Here is a 13567-nt window from a genome sequence, read left to right on the forward strand (position 1 = left end):
TTTTTACTGAATCAGAGAGTGGCACTGGGCAAGAGATGAGCATCTACAGTTCTGCAGTGGTGGGGGGGATTCAGAAGATCTTGTGAAGGGGTAAGGCAAGCCTAAAGGTAGGTACATACCAACAAAAATAGGTACACTGTGTGTGTAGGGGTAAGTCAGGTCTGAAAATCGATAAGTACCTCCAAAATATGTGCATTTGAGAGGTCTGTGTCTACACAACATGGAACTAGATACGTTCAGATAAATTGTCTATCAAAATTACCTAATATACAACCATGGCTTTCGGCTCAGCTAAAAAATTTTCTGGTGTCCCTAGACCTATAATTTATGAACCTTCAGGCACACCAATTCCATACTTAAGATGCAGAAATGCCTAGAGGTATTGATTGATGACACATCTTCCTTCTATAATTATGTCAATAAAACTACTAGGTAGGTCTCACAGCAACTGAAATCTGCCTACAGATTATCATACTTGCTAACCCCTGAAGCAAGAAAATCCATTGCAATTAAAATGGCTATCTCCAGAATCAAAGATGCTCTCCCTATCATAGCTCATCTTTCTCTTCACAGCATATCCTTTCTGCAGACAACAGAAAACAAGATATTTAGATCAATTAGATTCATAACTCTTGATAAATCATCAAAACATCACTGCAATAGCATTAAAAATGTTAAATGGATAGTAGTGGCTGTCAGAGTCACCCTCCTACTTAGTACCCATATCGTCAAGCTTCTTAGCATTTTCAACTGACTGCTTCGGTGATAGACTGTTCATACCTTTGAGGCACCTTTTTTTCTGAGGACATACAGGAAATATTATAGGAGGCAAAGAAACCTACTAAAATGGCATTGTCGTGGCTTGCATTTTTTTCTGGTTTGAAAATATTTCTGTGAGTTTTTATCTTCTGGTATTTCTTATTCCTCTGTCAAGGATCACCTGCAAGCAGCTTCAGCATGTCTGCCTATAGATCATGTTCTTTCAATGTGCTCTCATGTCAAGCTGTTTTGGAAAGGGCGTTTTACATATTTCTCCATCTATAAAACAGGTGGCTCCTGTTTAAAAAATATATTTTGCTCCATTTTAACTATCTCTTCAGGCTGATTTGAGGTTCTTATCTTGAAAAGTAGTGTTACTGATTGCTCTGACTCTTGCATGAAGAGTGTCTCAGTTGCAAAGTCTTATGATGGGTCAACCTTATCTCATTTTCCTCAAAGCTAGAGCTGACCTGAGAATGAATACTTCATTTATACCTACAGTTTTATCAGATTTTACTTTGAGTCAAGTCATTCACCTTACTGTCTTTTTTTCAGAATGTAGAATGAGAAAAAATGGATCCTTCTTACTCAGGGTATCCACACATAATTCAAATACTATCTTGACAGAACTAAAACCTTGAGAAATCCTGTCCAGTTATTAATTTTTATGAAGGTAAGAAATTAGAGTGGCCAGTACGAAAACAATTCTCAAATGGCTGTTCCATGATGTTTCCTTTTGTTATTCCTATCAGAATAAGTCAATTTCAGTTCAGGACAATACACAGTCTACTATGGTCATGATTTATTTATTGGATCATTGAAAAGGGGTAGACTCTAGAAATATTCCAAGGGCAGCATTTTGACCCTCTGTATGTGCTTTTGCAAAGCACTACAAACTAGGTTCCCTTTCCAGGTCTTAAGCAAGCTGTACCAGAACCATTCTCCATCGGCTCTTGGATCTTCATCTTTCCTCCTTCCTCTATGTCTAAGCTTTAGTATTATACTCATACAGCTTCGGCTACTACATCAGTGATCAAATGGTGAACATGGGACAGTTAAGATGCTTGAGTGATATCTACCACAGTAGTCATTTGCCCCCTCCATCTCCCTTATTTTCATATGTTTTTGAGTACCAGGGTGAGGAATTGGATTCTTCTTACTTCAAACTGACCTCTTTCAGTTGGCATAGAAGCTCTGAAGGGCCTGACAGTCAGATTAATGTCTTTTTCCTTCCTCAGCTCCAGAAGCCATTGGGGTTGATACATGGAAGGAGCCCTTAAGCTCTGGAAGCTTGTCAGCTGTTAATATGCTAGGCAGTATATAATCCCTATAGTTTAGGATACTGCAGCACTGATCATTCAGACATTGACTGTCATAAGAAGCTTACTTACACAGCTGCACTTTCTTAAATTAATATAAAAAATAAGATGCTTAGCTGAACTTATATATCTCGACTATATGTAACATTCATGTCAGTTGCAGTGGTATCATTGTATGCACATACAGTGTATGCATAATTTGTTTGTTTGTGTCTTTCGGCTTTTCCCTTTTAGGGGTCACCACAGCGGAACTCCGGTCCACTAATGATTGGCAGTAGATTTTTACGTGCTGGCTTGTAGGGCCTAATGCACAACCTTCAACGAAGGAACGCCCATTCACGCATGTCGACACACAGAAGACGCTCTAACTGAGAATATGCATAATATAGTCTGCTATAATATAGTGACATCAAAGTACAATCTGAATAAAAATTATGTAATTATGTTACTAGATCATGCGTTGTACATGTATTTAACAATAGCTCATAGATAATATACAAATATAGCTGATCCTATCTTTATTGCACCTCTGCATCAGAATATAAGAGGTCCAAGTGGATGCGCCATTTGCAACATTTTTACTTTGGACTGCTTGCTAAAACATGAGAGTTAAAAAGGCAGAAAGGGACCAAAGTAACACAGAGAATGTGAACTCAAACAGTTTTCTTTACAATAATTACTATATATGTGATGTGTCTATACTATGGCAGCACAAAATTCCTTTAACAACAAGCTCTAACAAACACGCACCTCAATAATCTAAATAAATATCTTGCCCAAAAACAATCAGCATGACAGCATCAAATAAATTTAACACCAAGCTCTAACAAATATGTATCTCCATTATCAGTGCAAACATCGTGCCCATACTAATTATGGGAATAGTCACAGTACTACCGGCTTCATATTAAAATGCTGTAATATTAATAGTACATGTAGTTGCCACACTGTCTGGTGAACAATGCATGTTGAGCATACTTTGTATTACCTGGGTATGCCGCTGCTGTCAGTACATTTTACAGCATGTCTACTGTTATGTAATCTTACAAACCTTTCCACGAGTATGCAACAATTACTCATGAGTACTTAGGTAATAAGTTAACCACAACTGTTACTCCTATTTTCCCACTTCCTTACTCATAAAAATCCATTTTTACAACCTTGACAAAGCCGGTCATAACAGTATGTGATGAGGGATAATATAGCTGCTTGTACTATTCAGAAATAGAATGTGAAGGTACATTGTTATAGTTTCAGAATCCATCACACCACTAACATGTATGAACCACTACTGACTTGATGTTACACATTGCTTTACATGGGACACTGTTGAGTACTGTGCACACGTATGTTCATACTGCTGAGACTACTGCATACAAAAATTCAACAGCTGTGTGTGTGTATCCAGGCATGACTTCACTGCACAGTACTCTAACTACCTGTGATATTCTAGACATACCTGCAAAGTCTGGGTTTCTCTCACTCTGGTGGTGAGTCATGAATTATGCATGTATTCTTCTGCAAGACTTTTTTTTAGGAAATTCATTGAGGTTATATGTGTTGGACTGACTTTTGGGATATGTGCCTCCTCTAATTGATAAAACAGTTTCTTTCAGCTTCACTTATGTAATTAACCTCTCTGTACAAGGATGAACAGCTGGGTGCAGGAGGAAACTGAGAATGGGAGCCATCACTGATGCTCACATTGGATCAGTTAAAACAGTGCTATATTGACCTTCCTCCTTGTGCTGGCATCATTTAGAAGGTGACTGTGTGCTGCTAAACAGTGTGGCTCTCTTTAGGTTTGCTCTTATCCACCTCTGTTAATGACAGTATCCAATTATGGGCTGCCCATTCAGTTAGATCAGCTTCTGTTCATGATTCCAGTCTTTACAAAGGTCCAAGGCAAATAGCACCACCTGTCACACTCCAGCACATTGTCATTGTTACTCACCTCAAACAGAGGTGAGCAGGCATATATGGATTCACTTTATTTACTTGAACAACCAGGATCTCTAAATGCTAAATATTGAGAGTAAAATAGTAAAACTCCATATAGCTGACTGGTCAGTAAGCCGAAAGCCAGAACATCAAATAACGTATGCAGAATGGAAATCGCATGCAGGACACAATTTACAACTTCCTCAATGGTTGTTAATGGAGATCGTGATACAGTGTGGATTGGGAGCTCTAACCTTTCCCCATTGTAATGTGATCTTGGAGTTGGAGTTGGTATATATAATAAAGTTGGTATATATAATTTGCAGGGGGTGTGGGGGTAGGAAGGGGCTTACTCCCCTGCAAAAACATTGAGGAGGTATGGTTTTGCTGGTTATGTTTTCTTTGAACAGACAGCTATATTGTTGAGTTTAGAGTGATGTTTATTTAGTTTATGTAGTTATATTACATTATCAGCTCTGGTTTACATTTTGTGAAAGATTTGTTTTATATAGTTGCCTGATGGAATATGGGCCTGAAGTAGTAATATCTGATAAAAGTTTTTTTTTTTTTTTTTTTTTTTTTTTATTTATGAGGTTTGTAGCAGACCATTTTTTCCTGGGACATCTTCAATTGGGGCTAGATACATAGATTAGCAGGAATTAAGAGAATAAAAGGAGGATAGGGTTAAATAGGATGGCGGGAGGTTTAGGAGGAAATGAAGTAAGGGTAAGGAGGGGTTTAGAGGGTTTTGTCAAGTGTAACTGAGGTAGGAGTCACATTCTTGGCATGAACTTGCTACCCTCCCGCCATCCCCCTTTTTATTAGTGGGAGTGTGGTTATTTCATTTTGAAAAAGTAGAGAAGAGGGGCAGGCTTGCCCTCTTCTGTTCCTCCTCTGGTGTTGGATTTGCAATTCAATAAGTTGGGAAGGAAAGTGAGCAGCTGCTTTGTTGGATAAGTTAATAAGCAGGCAGAGCTGCTTATTTGGATGGTGGTGTAATTTAATAAATTGAAGGTGAGCGGGATAATGCTGCCTTGTTAGTGCAAAGATAAGTGAGCAAGTGGGGAACGCTGCTTATCAAGGGTGAGTGGTTACGCTGCCCTCCTGTTTATTTTATGTTTTCTTTCATGGATGTTATTATCACCTGTGTCAAGTTTTTGATTGAAATTTATAATTATTGGTTAACAAGCATGTTTATGGAAGTTTAATAAAGGTCGCCAAATGTCATTCGGTGTTGTGTGTTCATTGAAGTAAACCAGGGTAAAAGGTACGCAGTAGAACTTCTTAAAGGCATACAGATCTTTTGAAAGTTTACATAGATTCAGTGACTGAAGTACAATATTATCAGGTATGATGATTTGAATTTTCTACATTGTAGGATTTCACTATTTTAGTCTCGATATTTAGTGTTTCGACATTCCGTGTTTTTTATGTGAAGTGAATCCATATATGTGTGTGTGTGTGTGTGTGTGTGTGTGTGTGTGTGTGTGTGTGTGTGTGTGTGTGTGTGTGTGTGTGTGTGTGTGTGTGTGTGTGTGTGTGTGTGTGTGTGTGTGTGTGTGTGTGTGTGCATATATATATATATATATATATATATATATATATATATATATATATATATATATATATATATATATATATATATATATATATATATATATATATATATATATGGGTCTACTCTCTCTTACCGAAATTATTTTTAATCAAACTTCAAGTAATGAAGACCAATTTTCAGAATCTATAGTATTCCGAACACTGGCTTTCCCTAACCACAAAACAAAAATACGCCTATGGAAAAAATAAACACAAAAAACACACATTTCCTAACAGTTTTGCAGGTGGGCAATCCCCTCGTCACTGCTTCATGGGTGGCTATGCCTGCCACACCTCCTGCAAATTATATATACCAACTGCGAGATCACGCTACAGGAACAACAAGGGTGGATTTCACTATCTTAAATGTAGTGCACTCAACATGTAAATGCTACAGTGCTGTGAAAATAATTTTCTGTATGCTCTAAATTGCTAACATTGCTGTCATATCTGCCATGTCACAGAACTGGCATTGTGTATGAGAAGGTACATAAACACTGTATATTTGTACTTCTCACACTACCAGCTTCCCATTTATTATTTTGCTGAAATGAACTTCGGCAAACTCAGAGTTCAGAATACTCTAGATTCAGAATTCTGGTCTTATTTACTTGAAGTTCGATTAAACGTAATTTCAGTAAGAGAAAGTAGACCCATATATGCGCGCACACACACACACACACACACACACACACACACACACACACACACACACACACACGCACACACGCACACACACACACACACACACACACACACACACACACACACACACACACACACACACACACACACACACACGCACACACGCACAACTGTCTGTGCCTGTGTACATACATCCTAAATGTAAGCAAAACAAACCAAAATACACTGCATTAATCCACTGCGTAAAAATGTATTTTGTCAGGGCTGCAATTCATGTGCATCTCAGACATCAAATTGCCCTGATTATTATTCTAAAACGTTTGGAGTACAGCAGTATAATATTTTTTTTGATATTCTCACTTGTGTAAGTGATATATAACCATAATGTAAGCAAAGCCAACATTCTCTGTATTAGCCATTGGACAAAGTCTGCCTTGTCAATATTAGGATTTCTTTGCATATAGGTTCATAGGTTCATAGGTAGGTACTAGTCTATCTGCCTGATGGCATTTATAAACCTAGCCAGAATGTGTTGGCTTTCGCCGTCACCTTAGATTAGATCCCTGTGCCTTTGTTCAGCAGACACACTGAAGTGATCGCTGGGTAAACTTTCTGTTTCCCATCCACTCGTCAAGGTTTCTCTTGAAGAATGTTAGCGAGGAGCTCTGCCTAATGTAGATTGGAATCTTGTTCCAAATCATGAGAAGTCTCTGAGACAGGAATCTATCTCTCCAGCATATCCTATTTATTGTTTTGGAGAGGTTTAGATCTCTAGAGCGTGTGGCTCAAGGGGATAAGGTTTTCTTTAGATGGAGCATGCCCATCAATTCTGGGTTGGACATGGCCTTGTATGTCAGGCAGAAATCCTCTCTGAGTAGGCAGTATGCAACCGAGTACAGCTGGAGTTTCTTCAGTCGAGCTGCATAGGGCATCTGTTTGAGGCCAGTGATTCTCTTGGTGAGGTACTTCTGTGGTCTTTTCAGCTGTTGCAGGTATCTTGTTAGGTACATCCCAAATGGGGCATTGTACTTTATGATGGGTGTGATGAGTGATGAGTAGAGGGGCACAATAACCACTTTTGATCTAGATGTGAACCCTTTTGTGATTAGTTGGGCCACAAAGAAGGATGTTCTAACCACTTTGGCAATGTGATTATCAAACTCAGAATTACTATATACTTGGGTCCCCAGATCCCTTATTACGTTTTCCATATTTAGGAGACTACCACCTATGTGGTAGTTTGTGAGTACTTTGTTTTTTCCAAAGGGGATGACTATGCACTTTTGGCATTTATCTTCAGGCCATGATTTTGACACCAGGTATCCATCTCAGTGAGACCCTTTTGGAGGATGTCTGTGTCAGCTGGAGAGTCAAGTATAGCCCCTAGATTGCAGTCATCTGTGAACTTGGTCAGCCAGAGTCCTCCTGTGCTTGCCTGTACCTCTGAGAAGTATATGCCGAACAGGAGGGGTCCTAGGACTGAGCCCTGGGGAACACCACTTGTAACCAGTTTAGAGTCGGACCTAGCATCCACAACTCTCCCCATGTGGGTTCTGTCCATGAGCCAGTTGGCAACCCATCTTGTTATGTAGGGGTTTATGTTCAGGATGGTGAGCTTGTCTATAATACCAGAATGGGAAATGGTGTCAAAGGCCTTTGCTAGGTCTAGGTAGGCTGTGTGTGCCACCTTTCCCTCATCTATAGCCTTGGTAACTGTCTCAAATAAGTCCACCAGGTTTAGGAGGCATGATCTGTCCTTAACAAAGCCGAACTGGGTAGGGTCCAGTGTTTGGAGGTTCCCAATGTCTCTGTTAATGAGTTCTATGATGATGCACTCCATAGACTTGTAGACCAAGCTAGTCAGACTTATAGGGTGATAGTTCCTGGGGTCTGTTGTGGCTCCACCTTTGTGGAGCAGAATAAACATCACTGTGCACCACTCTATGGGTATGTAGACTGTGGAGAGGCTGAGTTTGAACAGTGTGTTTAGGTGAGGGGTTAGTTCATCTTTGAGCTTGTGTAGGATGCAGCCTGGGACACCATCTTGTCCCACTGATGCTGTAATTTTGGCTTTGGAGAGGGCTGTTTTAACCTGAGTGCCTGTGATTTCAAGGGCTCTACATTCTTCTGGTATGGTTATGGGATCTTTTGGGAGTGAGAGCGGGGTGAATTTTGCACTGAACCTGTCTGCCAGGATGTTGGCGATATTGGTCGGTTCAGTGTATTTTCTGCCATTCTGCACTAACTCCTAGCAGAGCTGAGCATTGCCACTTAGAATCTTGACATAGCTAAAGAATGCCTTGTGGTTACCTTTGGAGTCATTGGCAATGTTTCTTTTGAAGCTCACCTTGGATGATTTTATGAGGGATCATTATTTCTTGCTGATACTGATCAGGGATGTCTTCCCTTTTTGGGATTTTACTCTTTTCTGTACTAGTTTCCTCCTTCTATTGTATAGCTTGTTTATGGCAGGGGTCCACCAGACTGGTTTCCTTTTCTTGGAGGAGTGAGTCTTGGTTTTGCTTGGGATAGCATGATTCATGCATTCTTGTAGGTGCCCATAGAATGCATTAGTAAAGGATTTTGCAGCTTGGACAGCATTATCCTTTAACATGGGGGCTTTGAAACTTTCCAACCTTAAGTTCCAATCTTAAGTAACATGAAGTTTGCTTTTGAAAAGTTTTTCACTGTGGTTTCCTTGTCCAGGGGTGGGGCAGAATGTGGATATCCAAAGTGATTTGTTTATGGTCAGATCTAACCAGCAAGGGGTTGTCCTCCGGTGTGGAACACCGGTCGCCCATGTTGGTGATGACCAGGTCCAATATGTTGTCACCTCTGGTGGGAGTGTTGACCAGTTGATCCCCGACATTTGAGTTTATAAAGTCTAGGAAATGTTGGGCAAGGGAATTAGTACTTGAGTAATTTTCCCAGTTAATATTTGAGTAATTGAAATCACCCAATATTAGGGTGTTTGGTAGGACCTTTATGTTTCCTAGTGTTTCCAGAAATGGGGAATGGGGGTCCTGGGACATGGTGGGTGATCTGTAGCAAGCTTAAATTTGAATTGCAGTTTTGCCCATTGTTAGTTGCATGTGGATGATCTCTGAAGCATCATGCTGTGCCACTAAACTGGAGGTGTGGGTATCCTTGATGAATATGGATATGCCCCCACCTTTTGTATTTCGGTCCAGATTCTGTGGCCGAAATGTATGGTATGAGTTGTAGCCTGGTAGTGCTTGGGTGCTCTCTGGAGCCTTAAACCAGGTTTATGTTACTGCACATATATCGATTTTCTCCATACTGAAGAGTCCCTCGAGTGCGTGCATGTTGAAGTTTATACTTCTGGCATTGAGTAGCATTACCCTCAGTTTTTTGTTACTTGTGCTATTTACAGTGGTGGGTTTGTCTTTTGAGCCTTGCCTAAAAAAGACACTATAGGGGTGGCAAGAGCCTTGGCCAGTATTCGAAAGCCTAAGGGTGACAGGTGCAAGCCATCTCTAGTGAAGCAGCGTGGCTTGTTGAGCATTTCTACCCAGGCAGGCAGACACTGGATCCCCTTTGAATGACACCAGAAACTTAGCCAATTGTTGAAATTGATATTTTTTTCTTTATACCATGGTATTATTCTTGGTGAGGGCAGGATACTACTCAGGGTTAGGGTCATACCGGCCTGGGCTACGTGATCAGAGAGCTCTTCCATGTCTCTTTTCATGTAGTCCAGGGAGGTACAGCTCAGGTCATTCACACCAACATGGACAATGACAGAGTCATATTTGTACTTGTTCTGGAGTGACCTGAGTGCTTGTGTTATGTGGTGGATCCTGGCACCCAACAGGCAGCTAACAGTAACCTTCTCCTTATTCAGCCTAGTGAGTGGGATGTCAGTGTGCCTGACTATAGAGTCACCTATTAATAGTATGTTGGGTATGTTATTTTGCCTTAAGAGCTGTGATTCTGTGGCACACTGGTTTTGTGAAGTATGTGTTTCATGGTTTGTGTTGCGGGGTGGAGGTTGCTTGGATGTCTGCTTTGGAAGTCTCTGTTGCTTTTGCAGATTTTTATTTAGAGTCTCTGAGTATGTTTTCATGTATTTATGTGTGTTTTTTTTGCCAGTGGTGGTTTAATGGGTCTATGTGAGTCTGGTGGCATGATACACGTATTTCCCTTCTCCTCTTGACTGTTTGATCCAGCCTTGGGCTGAGAGAGCTTAGCCTCCAGTTTGGCTGTGTAATTGCATCTCTTGCATGAATTAGTATTTGGTGGTAGGAGGAGAGGATTGTCTGTGTACATGAGGCAGTTGTAACATTGTCTCAAAATGCCCAGATTCACCAGTTGGACTGGAGAGTACACCTATAACTGCCCTTTGGACATGCCTGGATAGGTACAGTGAATTGTTTTACTGAATGGCTGGTAAGGTCGAATAGAGAGCCTTGTCCTTCTGTACAGTAATGGGGGTGGTCTAGCGTTAGGGTTTATAAGTGCTTGCTATGAGTTTTGAGCAAGTGCCGTATATCATATATAAATAATGTGTGATACAGTACCTGTTTAATTACTCCAAAAACTTCAATGTAGTAGGCTGTAAGATTTTTTTGAAAGCTCACCTTTGAAAAAATGAGTCAATATTGATATACTTAAGGTAGTATTTCCTAAACTTCTAAATATACTAAAACAATGAGTAAAAAGGTCACACAGAGAAATCAATTAGTAAAAAACAAAAGAAAAAATCTAGCAAGGCTATACTTTCCACTGTGTGATTCCTTAAACCTCTTGTATTAGAGGCAACATAGGATATATGCAAATAACCCTTTATGGACATCAGGTGTTTCAGCTATATGGCAATTCTGAATGTCTGTGGCTTTTTTTTTTCTTTTTAAGTCTATTACTGGACAAATTCAGACCAATTAAGCCAAACCCCACTAGGTGTGGACATGTATGTTTCAGCCTTCTTAGACACCCTAATGGTTATGGATATTAGCTGGGAATCACAGCCCGGTGTTTATTTTTAGTTAAACTTTCCACTTACACTGCGCTTGTGATGGCAAAAGAAGATTGAAACATGCATGTCCACAACTAGTGGTGTCTGGTAAAATTGATGTGAATTTGACCATTAATAGACTTAAAAAAAAGTCATGGACATTCAGAATTACCATATAGCTGAAACACCTGAAAAGTCATGGACATTCAGAATTGCCATATAGCTGAAACACCTGATGCCCTTAAAGGGTTATTTGCATATATCCCATGTTGCCTGTAATACAATAGGTTTAAGGAATCACACAGTGAAAAGTCTAGCCTTCCTAGATCTTTCTTTTGGTTTTTACTGATAAGCTTCTAAATATGTATACCAGGACAGAATTATAAAACATATTAGTGCATTCAGTATTTCTATATTTTTAATAAATGTTTATACAAACAAAGAAATTCTTGATGATGATGTTACATTGTGCAATAACTATGCACAGTACAGACCAGACAAGAAAACAGAAATAGTAACATTTGTTTATCATGCTACATTGTGCAATAACTATGCACAGTACAGACCAGACAAGAAAACAGAAATGGTAACATTTGTTTAACAGTTTGTAACAGCATTACTGTGTTAATACTGCAATACAAATAGATGCATAATATAATAGGCCTAGCATGCAACAAAGTGAACAAGATTAAGAAACCAACATATCTGTGCCAGAAACATGGACATTTGTGCCACAAGTGAAGCATATGGTTGAACAGCAGCTCATTTCCTTAGACAATCCGTAGAGTTGGTATATGAATGATGTGAGATAAAAATGAATGATTTAATGACTCATTCAATCAATCAATATATATATAGATATATATCAGTCTATTCAGCTATAAAAACCTATTATTTCTGGTTTATTTATTTGTTTCACTGTACCTTATTTTGTCTGCCAGAAGCTTTCAGGATGATCTCACTGTGCCCAGTAACAACTCGAGCATTAAATTGTTCCTATTACTCTGTCAGTAGCAAAAATGACAAAAGCTTTGGAAGACAAACTCCACTGATGGAAAAATCAAAAGCAGCAGCCTCAGATGAAAATCTAAATGAAAACTGGGGACTACAAGCTTTAAATACAAAACCCAGCTAGCAGGAATCTTTGATACCATGGCTATGTGGGAGGAGATGTTCATATTTACTCATAGGTCAAATCAGGTTTGATCTACATGGCTACCACTTAGCCATCATCTCCTGGCACTTATAAAGAACTTACCATCCTGACTAAGTAAATAAATGCTATTAGCAGTTTGCAAATCCTGACCTGACCTGGGTGTTGAAATTATTGTGATAGTGAGGTAAAATACTTCAGAGAATACAGACATAAGGCATTAAAGTTAATGAAGTTCTGTCTCAGGATGCATTTTAATACTGTGTGGCATTTTCAAACTAAAAAAAATCTTCACAGTACCACACTTTAAAAGCAAGGATTTCATTTTCTGACTTTTTAGTTTGATTAATCAGTAGTACAAAAGGCGTTTAACATTACAGAGCTGGGGAGGAGGTCTCAGTGACTAAGCTGCCCTACACTAGCACTTCAAGTCATGCACCTGTGACTGCATGCTTTGTCCTCTAGACCTTTAATGAGGCTAAATGTTAAATACTCAACTCATATGATGGAAAAGGGTTATTTATGAAAATCCCTGATTAACAGTGCACATTATAAAGGTGGATGAGTCCAATTGTTCAAAGATGAAATGGTTTTCAAGGAACTTGAATAGCGAAAGGTGCTTAAAGCATGGGCCTTCTACTTTCTGAAGATGCATAGACCAGATAGACAGCCACACCTTGTCCCCTGGCCTTGTCTCTTCCCTTTTCATGAACAATTACATACTGCTTTACCCACAGAACTACTTGTCCTGCCAGTGAAGCTTTAAAATACACAAATGCAATACTTAATGAAATATGTAAACATACTACATGTTACAACTTATGTATAAGCAAAGACCTGCTGATCAGGATGTGTCCTTAAAGCAAAATAAAACAGAGTCATGAATACTTCAAGCAGCAGAAGTAAAAAATCAACATTTCATCTCAATTCTTCCTCAGAAAAAAAACAATAAGACACAAAGCAAGTTAAGAAAACAATTTGAATTAAGGTGCTTTCTATCTTGCGTGTTCTTTCTGATGAAGGCTTCAAGATAAAATGTCAGGTTTACTCCTTATTTTTTTATGTTTTTATTTTTTTTACAACTTAATGTTATAAATACCATAATATTTCCTTAGGCTGTTTATCTGTTGACAGGAAAGACCAGCATCTTAAATTATTCAAAAGATATAATAAGTAAAC

The 13567-nt window shown here is 39.1% G+C and overlaps 1 protein-coding gene across 1 annotated transcript in view; it reads right to left on the bottom strand.

Moving 5' to 3' along the window:
• LOC122814944 (bile acid-CoA:amino acid N-acyltransferase-like) overlaps positions 1-12335 on the bottom strand; it is a 553345-nt gene extending 541010 nt beyond the window's left edge. Inside the window, exon 1 of the mRNA XM_044087204.1 lies at positions 12160-12335. The gene's annotated coding sequence lies outside the window, so the exon portion shown is untranslated. The remainder of the gene's footprint in view (positions 1-12159) is intronic.
• Between the last annotated feature and the right edge of the window lie 1232 nt (positions 12336-13567).

This window comes from Protopterus annectens, chromosome 11.part0, assembly GCF_019279795.1.
Source record: "Protopterus annectens isolate FY-2018-M chromosome 11.part0, PAN1.0, whole genome shotgun sequence".
Taxonomy (NCBI): Eukaryota; Metazoa; Chordata; order Ceratodontiformes; family Protopteridae; genus Protopterus; species Protopterus annectens.